General features: G+C 38.1%; 1 long non-coding RNA gene across 1 annotated transcript in view; it reads right to left on the bottom strand.

The window, feature by feature from the left end:
- Positions 1–10649, bottom strand: part of LOC137578608 (uncharacterized) — a 39628-nt gene extending 28979 nt beyond the window's left edge. The window contains exons 1-2 of the long non-coding RNA XR_011032714.1: positions 9760–10649; positions 3452–3538 (exon numbers count right to left, since the gene is read on the bottom strand). This is a non-coding gene — a long non-coding RNA (uncharacterized lncRNA). The remainder of the gene's footprint in view (positions 1–3451; positions 3539–9759) is intronic.
- Between the last annotated feature and the right edge of the window lie 2700 nt (positions 10650–13349).

The following is a 13349-nucleotide window of genomic DNA, read 5'->3' as shown; positions in this document are numbered from 1 at the left end:
TTCACGAGAAGCATAGAACGATCAACCGTATCAAAAGCCTTACTAAAGTAAGTAAGTACAACTCTTTTCGGCAGCAACAGCTAAAACAAGTCTAATATTTTCATATCGTATAACTGGCGAAAAGGTTTCTTGATAATTTATTCCATATTCGGCTAACCTCAGCATGAAATGAGCTGGCAGAATTTTTTTCTGTCGACGTCAGTGGTTCGGAATATGTGCCGATTTTGTCCCCGGCGACATTTGGTACTGAAGGGTATATTCAAACAGATGATAATGTAGCTGATATACTTACTAAAAACTTACAGAAAGAAAAACATGTAAAGTCTGTAAAGCATCTTGGAATGATTGAATAACTGAATTTTTTGTATTAAAATGTAATTTAAGAAGTGTTGAAATTATGGAAATATGCTATTTACATATGTTGAAATAGTTTAAATATGCAAATTACATTTTATCGATTTATAGCTTTATGATTATCCATTTCTAGCTTTGTTCCGCCTTTAACTACAATGATCTTTTTACTCACTTCGTTTTCCCGCTCTCTCTGAATAAAACGTTTGACTTGTACATATTAATTTGTCTTGTGTTCTTATTTTACAATTTCACTGTGCAGACATTTTTCTACCTAACAGAATTATCCGCTCATGACTTAAACAATACTTGGACTATTGTTAAAAGACCTGAAAATAAGAACATTGTAGATAGTAAGTGGGTGTTTACTTTAAAACATGATGAAATGGGAAATCCAGGTAGATGTAAGGCAAGATTAGTTGCACGCGGTTTTACACAAAAATATCAAATAGATTACGATGAAACATTCGCTCCTGTTGCTAGAATCCCTAGTCTTCGACTTGTGTTGTCTATTGCTGTCCAATATAACTTTAAAGTACATCATATGAATGTTAAAACGGCATTTCTAAATGGTATGCTAAAAGAAGAAATATATATGAAAGTCCCTGAGGGAATTATTTGCAATGATGGAAATGTATGTAAACTAAATAAAGCAATTTATAGGCTCAAACAAGCAGCAAGGTGCTGGTTTGAAGTGTTTGAGCAAGCGCTAAAGGAGTGTGAATTTAAGAATTCTCCTGTTGATCCGTGTATATATGTCCAAGATCAAGGCAATATAAAGAAGAATATTTATGTGTTATTATATGTGGATGATTTAGACTTAAAAATAATGAGCAGTTTCAAACAATACCTTATGACAAAGTTTAGAATGACAGATCTTGGGGAAATACGACACTTTATTGGAATGAAAATTGAAATATGCCAAGATCAGATATTGTTAAGCCAATCTGCCTAAATAAAAAGGGTTTTAACTAATTTTAATATGGAGGAATGTAAATCTGTAAATAATCCACTTCCAAGTAAACTAAATTATGAAATGTTAAACTCAGACGACACATACGATCTTGTCGAAATTTGATTGGAAGTTTAATGTACATAATGCTTTGTACTCGTCCGGATATTGCAACAGCCGTCAATATTTTAAGTAGATATACTAATAAAAATAATATAGAACTTTGGAAAGGTTTTAAAAGGGTTCTGAGGTACCTTAAAGGAAACATTGACATAAAACTAATTTAAAAAAATTTATTGATTTTGAAGATGTGTTCGTTGGCTATGTTGACTCCGATTGGGGTGGGTATGGAACTGATAGAAAAAGCACAACAGGTTATCTGTTTCAAATGTTTAATTCAAATCTTATTTGTTGGAATACAAAAGGCAGAATTCAGTAGCGGCATCATCTACTGAAGCAGAGTATATGGTCTTGTTTGAAGGTGTAAGAGAAGCCTTATGGCTGAAGTCTCTTTCAAAAAGTATTTATATTAAACTAGACAAACCTATAAAAATATTTGAAGATAACCAGGGTTGTATAAGCATAGCCAGTAGTTCATCATGTCATAAGCGGTCGAAGCACATAGATATTAAAATTTCATTTTGCCAGAGAGCAAGTAGAAAATAAACTTATTTCTATTGAGTATATTCCCACAGATAATCAACTGGCTGATATCTTTACAAAACCATTATCTACTGGAAGGTTCATGGAGCTGAGAGACAAGATGGGACTGCTTTGAGAAGTCAAAAGTAACAAAATCTACATTAGCTTGTTTATTTTGAACTGGTGATTTCTCTGGTCTCTTGATCTGGATGCTGCAGCCCTGCTGCTTCTTTCGCTTGGCTGCCTGATACTGCTGCCAATTCTTGTGGACATTGACGAAGGAGTAGCTGGTGTCCACCGCGGGAGAATTCATCTTATGGTGGCTATCATACTGTGAACGCAGTGGCTCCTTATGCAATACCTGATACGCCTCGCATACCCCCAAAAACTTCTCCGGGTTTCCAGTTTTTGTATTAGCGTCTGGATGATATTTCTTTGATAACTCAATAAAGGCCCGTTTGATCTCCTGGTTAAAGGAATTTCTCGGTATATTAAGGACATCATAGTAGTTCTCCTTGTAGCCGCCTTGAATCGATTTTGCAACCTCGAATCAATGCAACCGGAATCGTCACAATCTCTCTAGCGCCGTACACTTCTCCAGCGCTCTCTATTGTGCACTTCGATCCGTTCCTGCCTTGCCTTTTGATTGCTGGTGTATCCCAATGGCACCTTCTTCGGCCAAACTTCTCACGATTGTTCTGTCATGTGCTGCGAAAATTCCGGAACCACCTTCCTGATCAGCTTTCTCACTCCTTCTGCAGTTGCCTTATCTCAGCGTCACTTGCTGTCTCGCTCATCGGTCGAATTTTCAAGTTTATTGTCGCTCGCCGATACCGCGCTTTTACTGCAGCTATCTCGCTTCCACTCACTGAAACGACGGTTTTCTCGAGGCAGCGTCACTTGCTGTCTCCTTCCTTCTCAGAATTTCACAAGTTTTAACGAAATTGTTTCACTTTTAATCTGCCATCCCGGGTGGGCCCTCAATTTGTGGTATTTTATTTATATTCCGGTTTCGGTTATTGGCAATGATGTTAGTGTTACAATTAATTTCTTATGGCTTAAACAGAAATATCAAACTGACTGCAGGAATGTCCCGAAACGTGTGATCGCTGTCGTTGTAAACTTCCAAGTCTTGTGTGTGACCGTCTTTCATTATTTTATGAGGCTTAGCACTACAAACTGGCTTTAGAAACGATGACCGCTTCTGGTTCTTTTGTGTATCGGTGCCTCATCACCGGTTCCTACATATATATGCGTGTTTGTCTTTTTATATCTGCCATTTTTTTATTATGTTTACTAATGTGTCAGTTTTCTTTCCCTGCTAGAGTCCTACAACATTTAACTCGGATATTGATTATTTGTTCTTTGTAAAGTGTTGTTTAGAACATGTTCTACTACATCCCAATGTAAATTTTTTTCTGTATCTACCAATTTTGCTATCATTGATGCTAAACTCCGGTGAATTCTTTCAACTTGTCCGCTTGCTTGAGGTGAACGAGTTGCTACCTTAACATGTCTTATTCCATTTTCATTCACAAAATCTTCTGATGTAAAGCATGCTTGGCCTAAGCTCCGCGGAAGTTTCGAAGCAGCCTACCCAACGAGATGGCAATGAATAGATCTAGAATTAGAATTGACTATGAAAACTAGATACTCTCATCGAAATCCAACAATAATTTGGCTATACCCTGACATTTAGAAGAATTTAAATGAAATTTGGCCAAAATATAAGTTGTCAAGGTTTTAATGCAAAGTAAAAGATCATTTCAATAAGAAAAATAATATATGAATTTTTAAAATCGGTCAAAAAATGACCAACATACAGAGTCACAAAGATAAGGATCGATTAATCCCTAAGATTTAGAAAATGTCTTCAAATTTGGTTTGAAGCTTTGATTGGGTCCTTTCACAAAACTTTTAAAAAGTCAATTGAAAAGCAAGTAATAAGTTCTCGTGAAATTCTCAAGTTTATCTCTCAGGAGACATCCTTTCTAGTCATTTGTAGAGTATCATATATAGAATTAAAAACAAAAAACTTGCTAGATTTCATAACTCTTTTGTCGGAGGAGACGTCATTGTTAACTTAGATTTGTATATATTAAAATTTCTTATATTATTTGTTTAAGATTATCGGAATTTCTACCACTGTATTTTCATTAACATGTTCGAAAAGCTTCTGTTACATGGCTCATGAAGAGCTTCTCACTCATGAAAACGAAATATAAAAATGACTTCTTTCTGGAATTCGAAGAGGAGCATTGAGCATTGCTATTGAGCATTGGAGTTTTGTACCATCTGCAACTGGGCAGATCAAACATTGGCGACCGTGACAGGACATTGCACTTCGCAAGTCCCAACATAAAAACTTAAAAACTATATAAAGTCGTTTATTCGTTCATTATATTGCATTCATCGTTACATCATCTTGGACAGTCAAGACAACTCATTGTCCAATGTTGACAAATTTAACTATCTAATAAGTTGTCTATCTGGCCAAGCTCTAAGCGTAGTCTCGCCATTTCAAGTATCAGACGAAAATTATCCGAAGGCCCTAGAGCGCCTAAACGAGCGATATGACAAGAAAGTTCTTATTTTCGTAGAACATATTTCAAGTTTATTTAACATTGCTAGCATGAAAAAGGCAGACGCTGTTACCCTGCGTACAATTTTGGATACGGTTTCAGCTCTCCGCGGATCTTTGTTCTCTCTTGGGTCTGAAGCTGATGTATTAAACTCAGTACTTATTCACATTATGTCAAAAATTGATCTTGAATCCAAACAAGCATACAATCGGTTTCAAAAATACGATAAATTGCCAGACTGGGCCGACTGTTATCATTTCAGTCGGCACTGTCAGTATTTGGAAGGGTATCTGCGAAACCGACAAGAGGAAAGACCGGTCAGAGACAAAATTCATAGTACTTCAAAACTATTTGTTGCAGCCCAAAGTAGATGCATTCAATGTCAGTCAACTGAACATAGGTTAGCATTCTGTCCAGTTTTTATTTCGCTAACTTTTATTGAGCGATTTAAGATTGGTAAAACAGCGTCACTTTGTTTAAATTAACTCAATAAGGGTCATCTAGCGTCAAGGTGTCCTGGTGATTCAAACGTCCAGGGAAATTATCAACCAGATGGACCTTCTATTCATCATCAATCGCAACAAATCATTCATAATACACATAACGAAAGTAAAACATTTGCAACATCAATGTTGACTCGCCACGCTCGGCGGGGATTACTTCCAACAACAATAGTTCTTATTCAAGACAAACTTGGTGAGTTTCAGTTCGCAAGAGCATTACTTGATCCGTGCTCTGAGCTTACCTTTATAACTGAAGAATTAGCCAAAAGGCTTCAGCTTCCGTTTCGTTACGATCATTATGAGATTGCTGGAATCGGTGAATTACGTACACATTTGAAACAATCCGTATCTACCAAAATTCGTTCAAGAATATCTCCAGATGAATGGAATATGGAGTTTATCGTGACTAAATCTATATCTCTACCTCAGCCTGAAAAGAGACTAGATGTGTCAAATTGGGCCATTCCCAAAGAAATTGAGTTAGCCGACCCATTCTTTTATAAGCCCGGAAAAGTAGATCTGTTGCTTAGCGTAAAGGAGTTTTTTGATCTACTTAAAACTGGTAAAATTAGTTTAGGAATTGGTCTTCCTCATCTAGTAGAAACTGCATTAGGATGGATCGTCGGGGGTAAGATCAACTCAACAATACACTTGTAATTTAACGCAACAGCAGGACCTTAACATATTATTAGAAAGGTTTTGGAAAATGGATGAAATACATGGAATTCAAATAAAGATATTTCGTTAACCTCAGAAGAACAAGCATGTGAAACTGACTTTCAGGTGCACACACAATTCCTGGATTCAGGGCGCATACAGGTTCGGTTGCCTTTCAAGGAATCTCCTCAACAACTTGGAGACTCGTTGTCCTGTGCAAAAAGACGTTTTCTTCAACTCGAAAGACGGCTTGCATCTCAACACCAATTAAAGGAAATGTACATCGATTTTTTAAATGAATGTCTTAAGTTGAATCACATGGAGGTAGCTTCGTTAGATAATTTGCAATCGGGAAATCATTACATTATTCCTCACCATTGTGTTCTTAGACCGCAGAGCTCATCAACTAAACTTCGCGTAGTATTTGACGCTTTGGCTAAATCATCATCAAATAAATCATTAAATGATATTCTCATGGTTGGTCCTACTATTCAACAAGATCTAATCCTAACATTACTCTCGTTTCGTTTGTATCGTCATGCTATTACAGCTGCCTTACCAAAAAAAAACAGACAATTTCTCGTCGCACCTGAGGATAGAAGTTTCCAACAAATTTTGTGGAGAAAGTCACCGCAAGAACCTATTCAATTATTTCAATTGAATACTGTTACCTATGGGATGTCGTGCGCTCCATTTCTCGCAATCAGGTCCTTAAAGTTTTTATCAGAGACGTATAAGGAGTTGTTTCCAATTGAAGCTGCTGTATTAGCTGAGGATATGTACGTCGAAGATCTACTTTATGGAGCTGACTCACTCGAAGAACTCAATTCTAAGACGAATGAAGTTACCAAATTGCTCTCCAAGGCAGGCTTAGAATTGACAAAGTGAAATTTTAGTGGGGCACCAACAGATTATGAATATAATCTCAATATTGACAATAGTGATGTCACCAAGGCTCTTGGCATGTCGTGGCTGCCAACTGAAGATCTTATATTATTTCGATTTGATCTTCCATTAACTGCAATACCAATAAAGCGAAGAATAGTATCGATCATGGCCAGTCGTAATACGCTACAAAATCTTGATCCAAGACTTGTGGATCGAGCGCTTGGACTGGGACGACCCGTTGCCAGAGATCTTACGGACTAGATGGCAACAACTTGAAGCTGATTTATCTAATCTTGACATGGTTCGCGTAAATCGATTTGTTGACACATCACCAAAAAATAAGTGTGAAATCCATGGATTTTCGTATGCCTCAAATCGACCGTATGGATGTTGCATATACGCAAGGGTCTTGGACAACGGAAAATATGTAACTTCATTGATCATTTCGAGATCGAGAGTTGCGCCCACTCAATCGCAAAGCATACCTCGTTTAGAACTTTGTGATTCCGTTTTACTCTGCCAGACATGGACTAAAATCAAACACAAATTAAATTGTCTTGTCAGCAAAACATATTTTTGGACAGATTCAACTGTCGTTCTTCATTGGATGCACCCATGAACTCTAAAATGCTTTATTGCCAATCGCGTATCAACCATACAAACTCAATCGCAGGATATCATTTGGAGTCACGTGCCGGGATAATCCAGCCGACATTGTTTCACGTGGCTGTGCAGCGCGCGATTTAATGCAGACAATTTGGTTTCATGGACCAAAGTTCTTAACACTTGATGCATTACATTGGCCGAAATCTGAAAGAAAGACAGATTTCGAGCCCAAAAAATTAGAATTGCGAAACACCCTTGTATTGAAATGTAGCACTAGTTATAAAGAAAAGAGCATAGTTGAGCAGATCATTAGTAGACTATCATCGTTTCGTATGATTGTGAGAGTCTTAGCATACGTTTTACGAGTTTTCAACCGAGTTCCTATTAACCGCAATAATACGATAAATGCTACAAGAAGCATTTCAGTAGAAGAATTTAAATTGGCTTTTAATCATATAATCTCTTCCATTCAGAGTGATGTGTTTGCGAAAGAACTAAAAGACTGAGGCCGGAGCTTCAAAAGTTAAATCCATTCATCTCAAATGAACAGATAGGTTCTCAAAATATTCGACTTATCCGTGTTGGAGGCCGTCTTGCAATGGCTGACATACCATTGGACGCTAAAATGCCGTTATTGCTTCCAAAGACTCATAATTTCACTTATAAATATATTGAAGATCTTCACTTGCTAAACCTTCACGCGGGAGCTAAGGTTCTGATAGCGATTCTGCGCCTAACAGTATGGATTGTAAATGCTCGAGAACTGGTCCGAAAGGTTGTTAGAAGTTGCACACATTGCTATCATTACAAACCTGTATTAATGCGACAAATCATGGGTAACCTCCCAGCTGACCGTCTCCTGGCCGAACACCCGTTTCTGATATGCGGAGTGGATCTATGTGGACCATTTCTTACGTCGTACCGCATTCGAAGCAAAGTTCCTTACAAAACATATTTGGCCATATTTGTTTGCTTTTCTCTAAAAGCTATTCATACAGAACTAATCTCTGACCTATCTGCTAATAATTTTATTCTCTGTTTGAAGCGATTCATCGGACGACGTGGCATACCCAAAAGGATTTATTGTGACAATGCCACCAATTTTGTCGGAGCATGTTCGCAACTTGAAGGCTTCAAACGGCAATTCTGTTTAGAACTCAATGCAAAAAATCTGGAGGAATTTAGCCGAAATGCCGGCTTTGAATTCAATTTCATTCCACCGCGTGCTCCCCATTTTGGAGGCTTATGGGAAGCCGCAGTAAAGTCAATGAAGACTCTGCTCATCAAAAATTTGACCTCTTCTCATTTGACGTATGAAGAGCTTCATTCGATTGCAATTGAAGTGGAGGCGATATTGAATTCCCGTCCAATATCCATTCACAGCGATGATCCCAATGACGGGCAGGCTCTGACGCCCGCACACTTATTGATCGGATGTTCACTGCAAGCGATCCCTGAACCGGTAGTAAATGACTCAAAACTTTCTTATCTATCTCGTTGGCAAAGGGTGACCTATCTCAAGCAACGCTTCTGGGAACTCTGGAAGCGCGACTATGTACATCAATTACAAGAACGCTCTAAGTGGTTGCATCCCGAAAACAACATAGCAAAGGATCAATTAGTTCTCATCCATGAAGACAATCTTCCACCGCAATGCTGGATACTGGTCGTGTGGTCGAAGCCATACTTGGTGCAGATGGAAGGGTTAGAGTAGCCGATGTTCGCACTAAGAAAGGAATTATTCGTCGCCCAATCTGCAAACTTGCTCCATTGCCGTTAAGAGATGACGTTTATGTAAATTGAAGGAGTCATACTTTATCCTTCAATGGGGGAGTATGTAGGAGGAGACGTCATTGTTAACTTAGATTTGTATATATTAAAATTTCTTATATTATTTGTTTAAGATTATCGGAATTTCTACCACTGTATTTACATAAACATGTTCTAAAAGCTTCTGTTACATGGCTCATGAAGAGCTTCTCACTCATGAAAACGAAATATAAAAATGACTTCTGTCTGGAATTCGAAGAGGAGAAGACTTTTTTTTCCTCACTCCACTCCACATGCTATTGAGCATTGGAGTTTTGTACCATCTGCAACTGGGCAGATCAAACACTCTTAATTAGCTGAACTGAAAGCAAACTAGAGAAGATATATAGACGATTCAGTTCTGTTCCGTTCTGATCTGTTATGTTATGTTTCTGTCGGTTGTCTGCGTGTGATACTATTTGTTGAAGCAGACTGGAGACAGACCCCTTGTGAGGCGGAGGCTAACTGTTGCCGACCTGTCAGATGGCATGACAAATTATGCATAAGCAGACCATGTCTCAGTTTCGGTTTCACAAAAATTTTACACAATTAACGACGAGCAAATTTATGTAGATATATTTAGCTCTCTGGAGTTTAGAGGGAAATTACAATTAAGAATTATGACGAATGACCATGACCCTTGGGACATTCTGGAATTTGGTTAATTCGTCCTGATAGTGGACAACGGAGTAACAGCATCGCCGGGTGGTTGCTTCCGCATAAAGATCTTAAACACACGCCCATGCTAATGATCTAAACACAAACTCACCCTCACATCCGTGTACATCAGAATCACACATAGAAAAGGGATAGACAGATGTAGTTACTTTTGAATAGTGGGGAAGCCTGATTCTTATAGCGCCCCCGGCTTAGGACATTCTGGCGGCTCCTTGTAGCACCAATCGCTCAGAGAATCCATGAATAGTAGGCCGCTGACCAATCCAAAACCAGCAATATAGCACTTGGCATTTCGGTGTCATCGCCTCCTGTGTCGGAGAAATCGGGGGGATCCACAGAAGTTTTCACGATGGCTCTGGGTTACTCCTGGGAGTAAGGGGACAAAGGAGCTAGCTTGTTTATTTTGAACAACTGGCGATTTCTCTGGTCTCTTGATCTGGATGCTGCAGCCCTGATCCTTCTTTCGCATGGCTGCCTGATACTGCTGCCAATTCTTGTGGACATTGACGAAGGAGTAGCTGGTGTCCACCGCGGGAGAATTCATCTTATGGTGGCTATCATACTGTGAACGCAGCGGCTCCTTATGCAATACCTGATACGCCTCGCATACCCCCAAAAACTTCTCCGGGTTTCCAGTTTTTGTATTAGCGTCTGGATGATATTTCTTCGATAACTCAATAAAGGCCCGTTTGATCTCCTGGTTATAGGAATTTCTCGGTATATTCAGGACATCATAGTAGTTGTCCTTGTAGCATGCCCCTTGGCGTGTATGGTCGAGCCTGTCTGGATAAAAGGCTAGGCATCGGGCCGAATTGATAGTCATCTGCATGGCTCTAAACATTTTACGTAAATTTGATGAAAACCGAAAAAAAATGTTACCAAAATAAAACAAAAAAAAATGCAGAGAAAATTAAAAACAATGCTTGAGCAAAGTAAGGACAGTAACTGAACTTATAAATTTGGATCTGACTTGACTTATCGACAACAAACTGTCAGAGGTAACTAAGATGGAAAAATATTGAACAAAAATAGAAATCCAGCAAGGCGATCAAGTATACGTCCAGTGTACCACCAAATTGCTCTCATTTCGACACGAGCATGACCAATTTGGGCAGAACTGCCGGGAGTTTTTCTTAGCCTTATATCTTTAACCGATTTAACTGTCTGAAATCGGATAACCGAAATGAAAAAGTTATCATATATTTAGACGACATTATGGTAGCAACAAAAGATTTCGATATGCATCTAGAAATTTTAAAAGAAATATTTTACAAATTGGTTGTAAACAAATGTGTTAAGATTAGCTAAGTGCGAGTTTCTTCAGACCTAGTGTAGTCACACACGATGCTTGCTTGTTCAATGTCAAACTCAGATTGTTCTTTATTTATTCTCTTTTGTTCTTGCTTGCTTATAATTATGTATGTCTATACTTACTGTCTATTCGTTATTAAACATGTATTACTTATTGCTTTGTGTATTAGTAATTGCTACAATTCGGCGTATCCGAATGGAGTACTCCAGGACTCCTTATAATATGATTTTTATACCCTTGCAAAAAGGGTATATTAATTTTGGTCAGAAGTGTGTGCAACGCATAGAACGAAGCATCTCCGACCATACAAAGTATATATATTCTTGATCAGCACGACGAGACGAGTTCAAATAGCCATGTCCGTCCGTCCGTCCGTCTGGATCAACGCAAACTCCTCCTAGACCGTAAGAGCTACAGAGCTGAAATTTTGCACGTAGGCTTGTATATACTGCAGGCGTTGTATATCTCGGATTCAGCCGGATCGGACCACTATACCATATAGCTCCCATACAAACCCCAAAGTCACGAACAGTGACTTTTCTCAATAACTTCGTTATTTTCTATGCTATTATCGTGAAACTTAATATTAGAGAGTTTACTACGCCTATAAGCGAATATCCAAATTTGATCAAGATCGGGTGACTATATCATATAGCTCCCATACAAACGGCCAAGCCACGAACAGTGACTTTCTCAATAACTTCGTTATTTTCGGAGCTATTGTCGCGAAACTTAATATTAGAGTGTTTACTACGCCTATAAGCGACTATGCCAAATTTGATCAAGATCGGGTGACTATATCATATAGCTCCCATAGGAACGATTGGTCGAAAACAGTGACTTTTGTAAATAACTTCGTTACTTTTAACGCGATTGCTTTCAAATAAAACATTAATTAAACATTTAATTAAACAATTAAACATTTCTTAATTTAATATATCTGTTAATGACTGTGCCGAATTTGATAAAGATCGGGTGACTATATCATATAGCTCCCATAGGAACGATCGGTGGAAAACAGTGACTTTGATCAATATCTTCGTTATTTCGTATGATTGTAGGCCTTTCTTTCGCAAGCATAAGCCTTTTTAGATAAAACGTTCTTCCACATTGATGGCTAATAGGTAAGGATAGAGTTACCAAAAAGTTGCAAGGGTATACCAACTTTGACGCGGTCGAAGTTAGCCCCTGCCCTCTGGTTTTTTTCTAAAACTAAATAGTTTTTCTATATATAAATATATATGTCTTTGTCTTTTTGTATCTGCCATTTTTATTAATATAAGGGTATATTAATTTTGGTCAGAAGTGTGCAACGCATAGAACGAAGCATCTCCGACCATACAAAGTATATATATTCTTGATCAGCACGACGAGACGAGTTCAAATAGCCATGTCCGTCCGTCCGTCCGTCTGGATCAACGCAAACAAAGAGCTACAGAGCTGACAGAGCTGCACCTAGGCTTGTATATACTGCAGGCGTTGTATATCTCGGATTCAGCCGGATCGGACCACTATATCATATAGCTCCCATACAAACCCCAAAGTCACGAACAGTGACTTTTCTCAATAACTTCGTTATTTTCTATGCTATTATCGTAAAACTTAATATTAGAGAGTTTATTACGCCTATAAACAACTGTGCCAAATTTGATCAAGATAGGGTGACTATATCATATAGCTCCCATAGGAACGATCGGTCGAAAACAGTGACTTTTGTAAATACCTTCGTTATTTTTAACGCGATTGCTTTAAAATTAAATATTTGTTAGTTTAACATGTCTGTTAATGACTGTGCCAAATTTGATAAAGATCGGGTGACTATATCATATAGCTCCCATAGGAACGATCGGTGGAAAACAGTGACTTTGATCAATATCTTCGTTATTTCGTATGACTGTAGGCCTTTCTTTCGCAAGCATTAGCCTCCTTTTAGATAAAACGTTCTTCCACATTGTTGGCTAATAGGTAAGGAAAGAGTTACCAAAAAAAGTTGCAAGGGTATCCTAAACTCCGGTGAATTCTTTCAACTTGTCCGCTTGCTTGAGGTGAACCAGTTGCTACCTTAACATGTCTTATTTCATTTTCATTCACAAAATCTTTTGATGTAAAGCATGCCTGGCCTAAGCTCCGCGGAAGTTTCGAAGCAGCCTACCCAACGAGATTGCAATGAATAGATCTATTTAGAATTAGAATTAACTATGAAAACTAGATACTCTCATCGAAATCCAACAAAAATTTGGCTATACCCTGACATTTAGACGAATTTAAACGAAACTTGGCCAAAATATAAGTTGTCAAGGTTTTAATGCAAAGTAAAAGATCATTTCAATAAGAAAAATGATATATGAATTTTTAAAATCGGTCAAAAA

This window comes from Drosophila tropicalis, unplaced genomic scaffold (genome assembly GCF_018151085.1).
Source record: "Drosophila tropicalis isolate 14030-0801.00 unplaced genomic scaffold, ASM1815108v1 contig_61, whole genome shotgun sequence".
Classification (NCBI taxonomy): Eukaryota; Metazoa; Arthropoda; class Insecta; order Diptera; family Drosophilidae; genus Drosophila; species Drosophila tropicalis.
The sequence above is the reverse complement of the archived record's forward strand: the minus strand, read 5'-3'. Positions and strand labels throughout refer to the sequence as shown.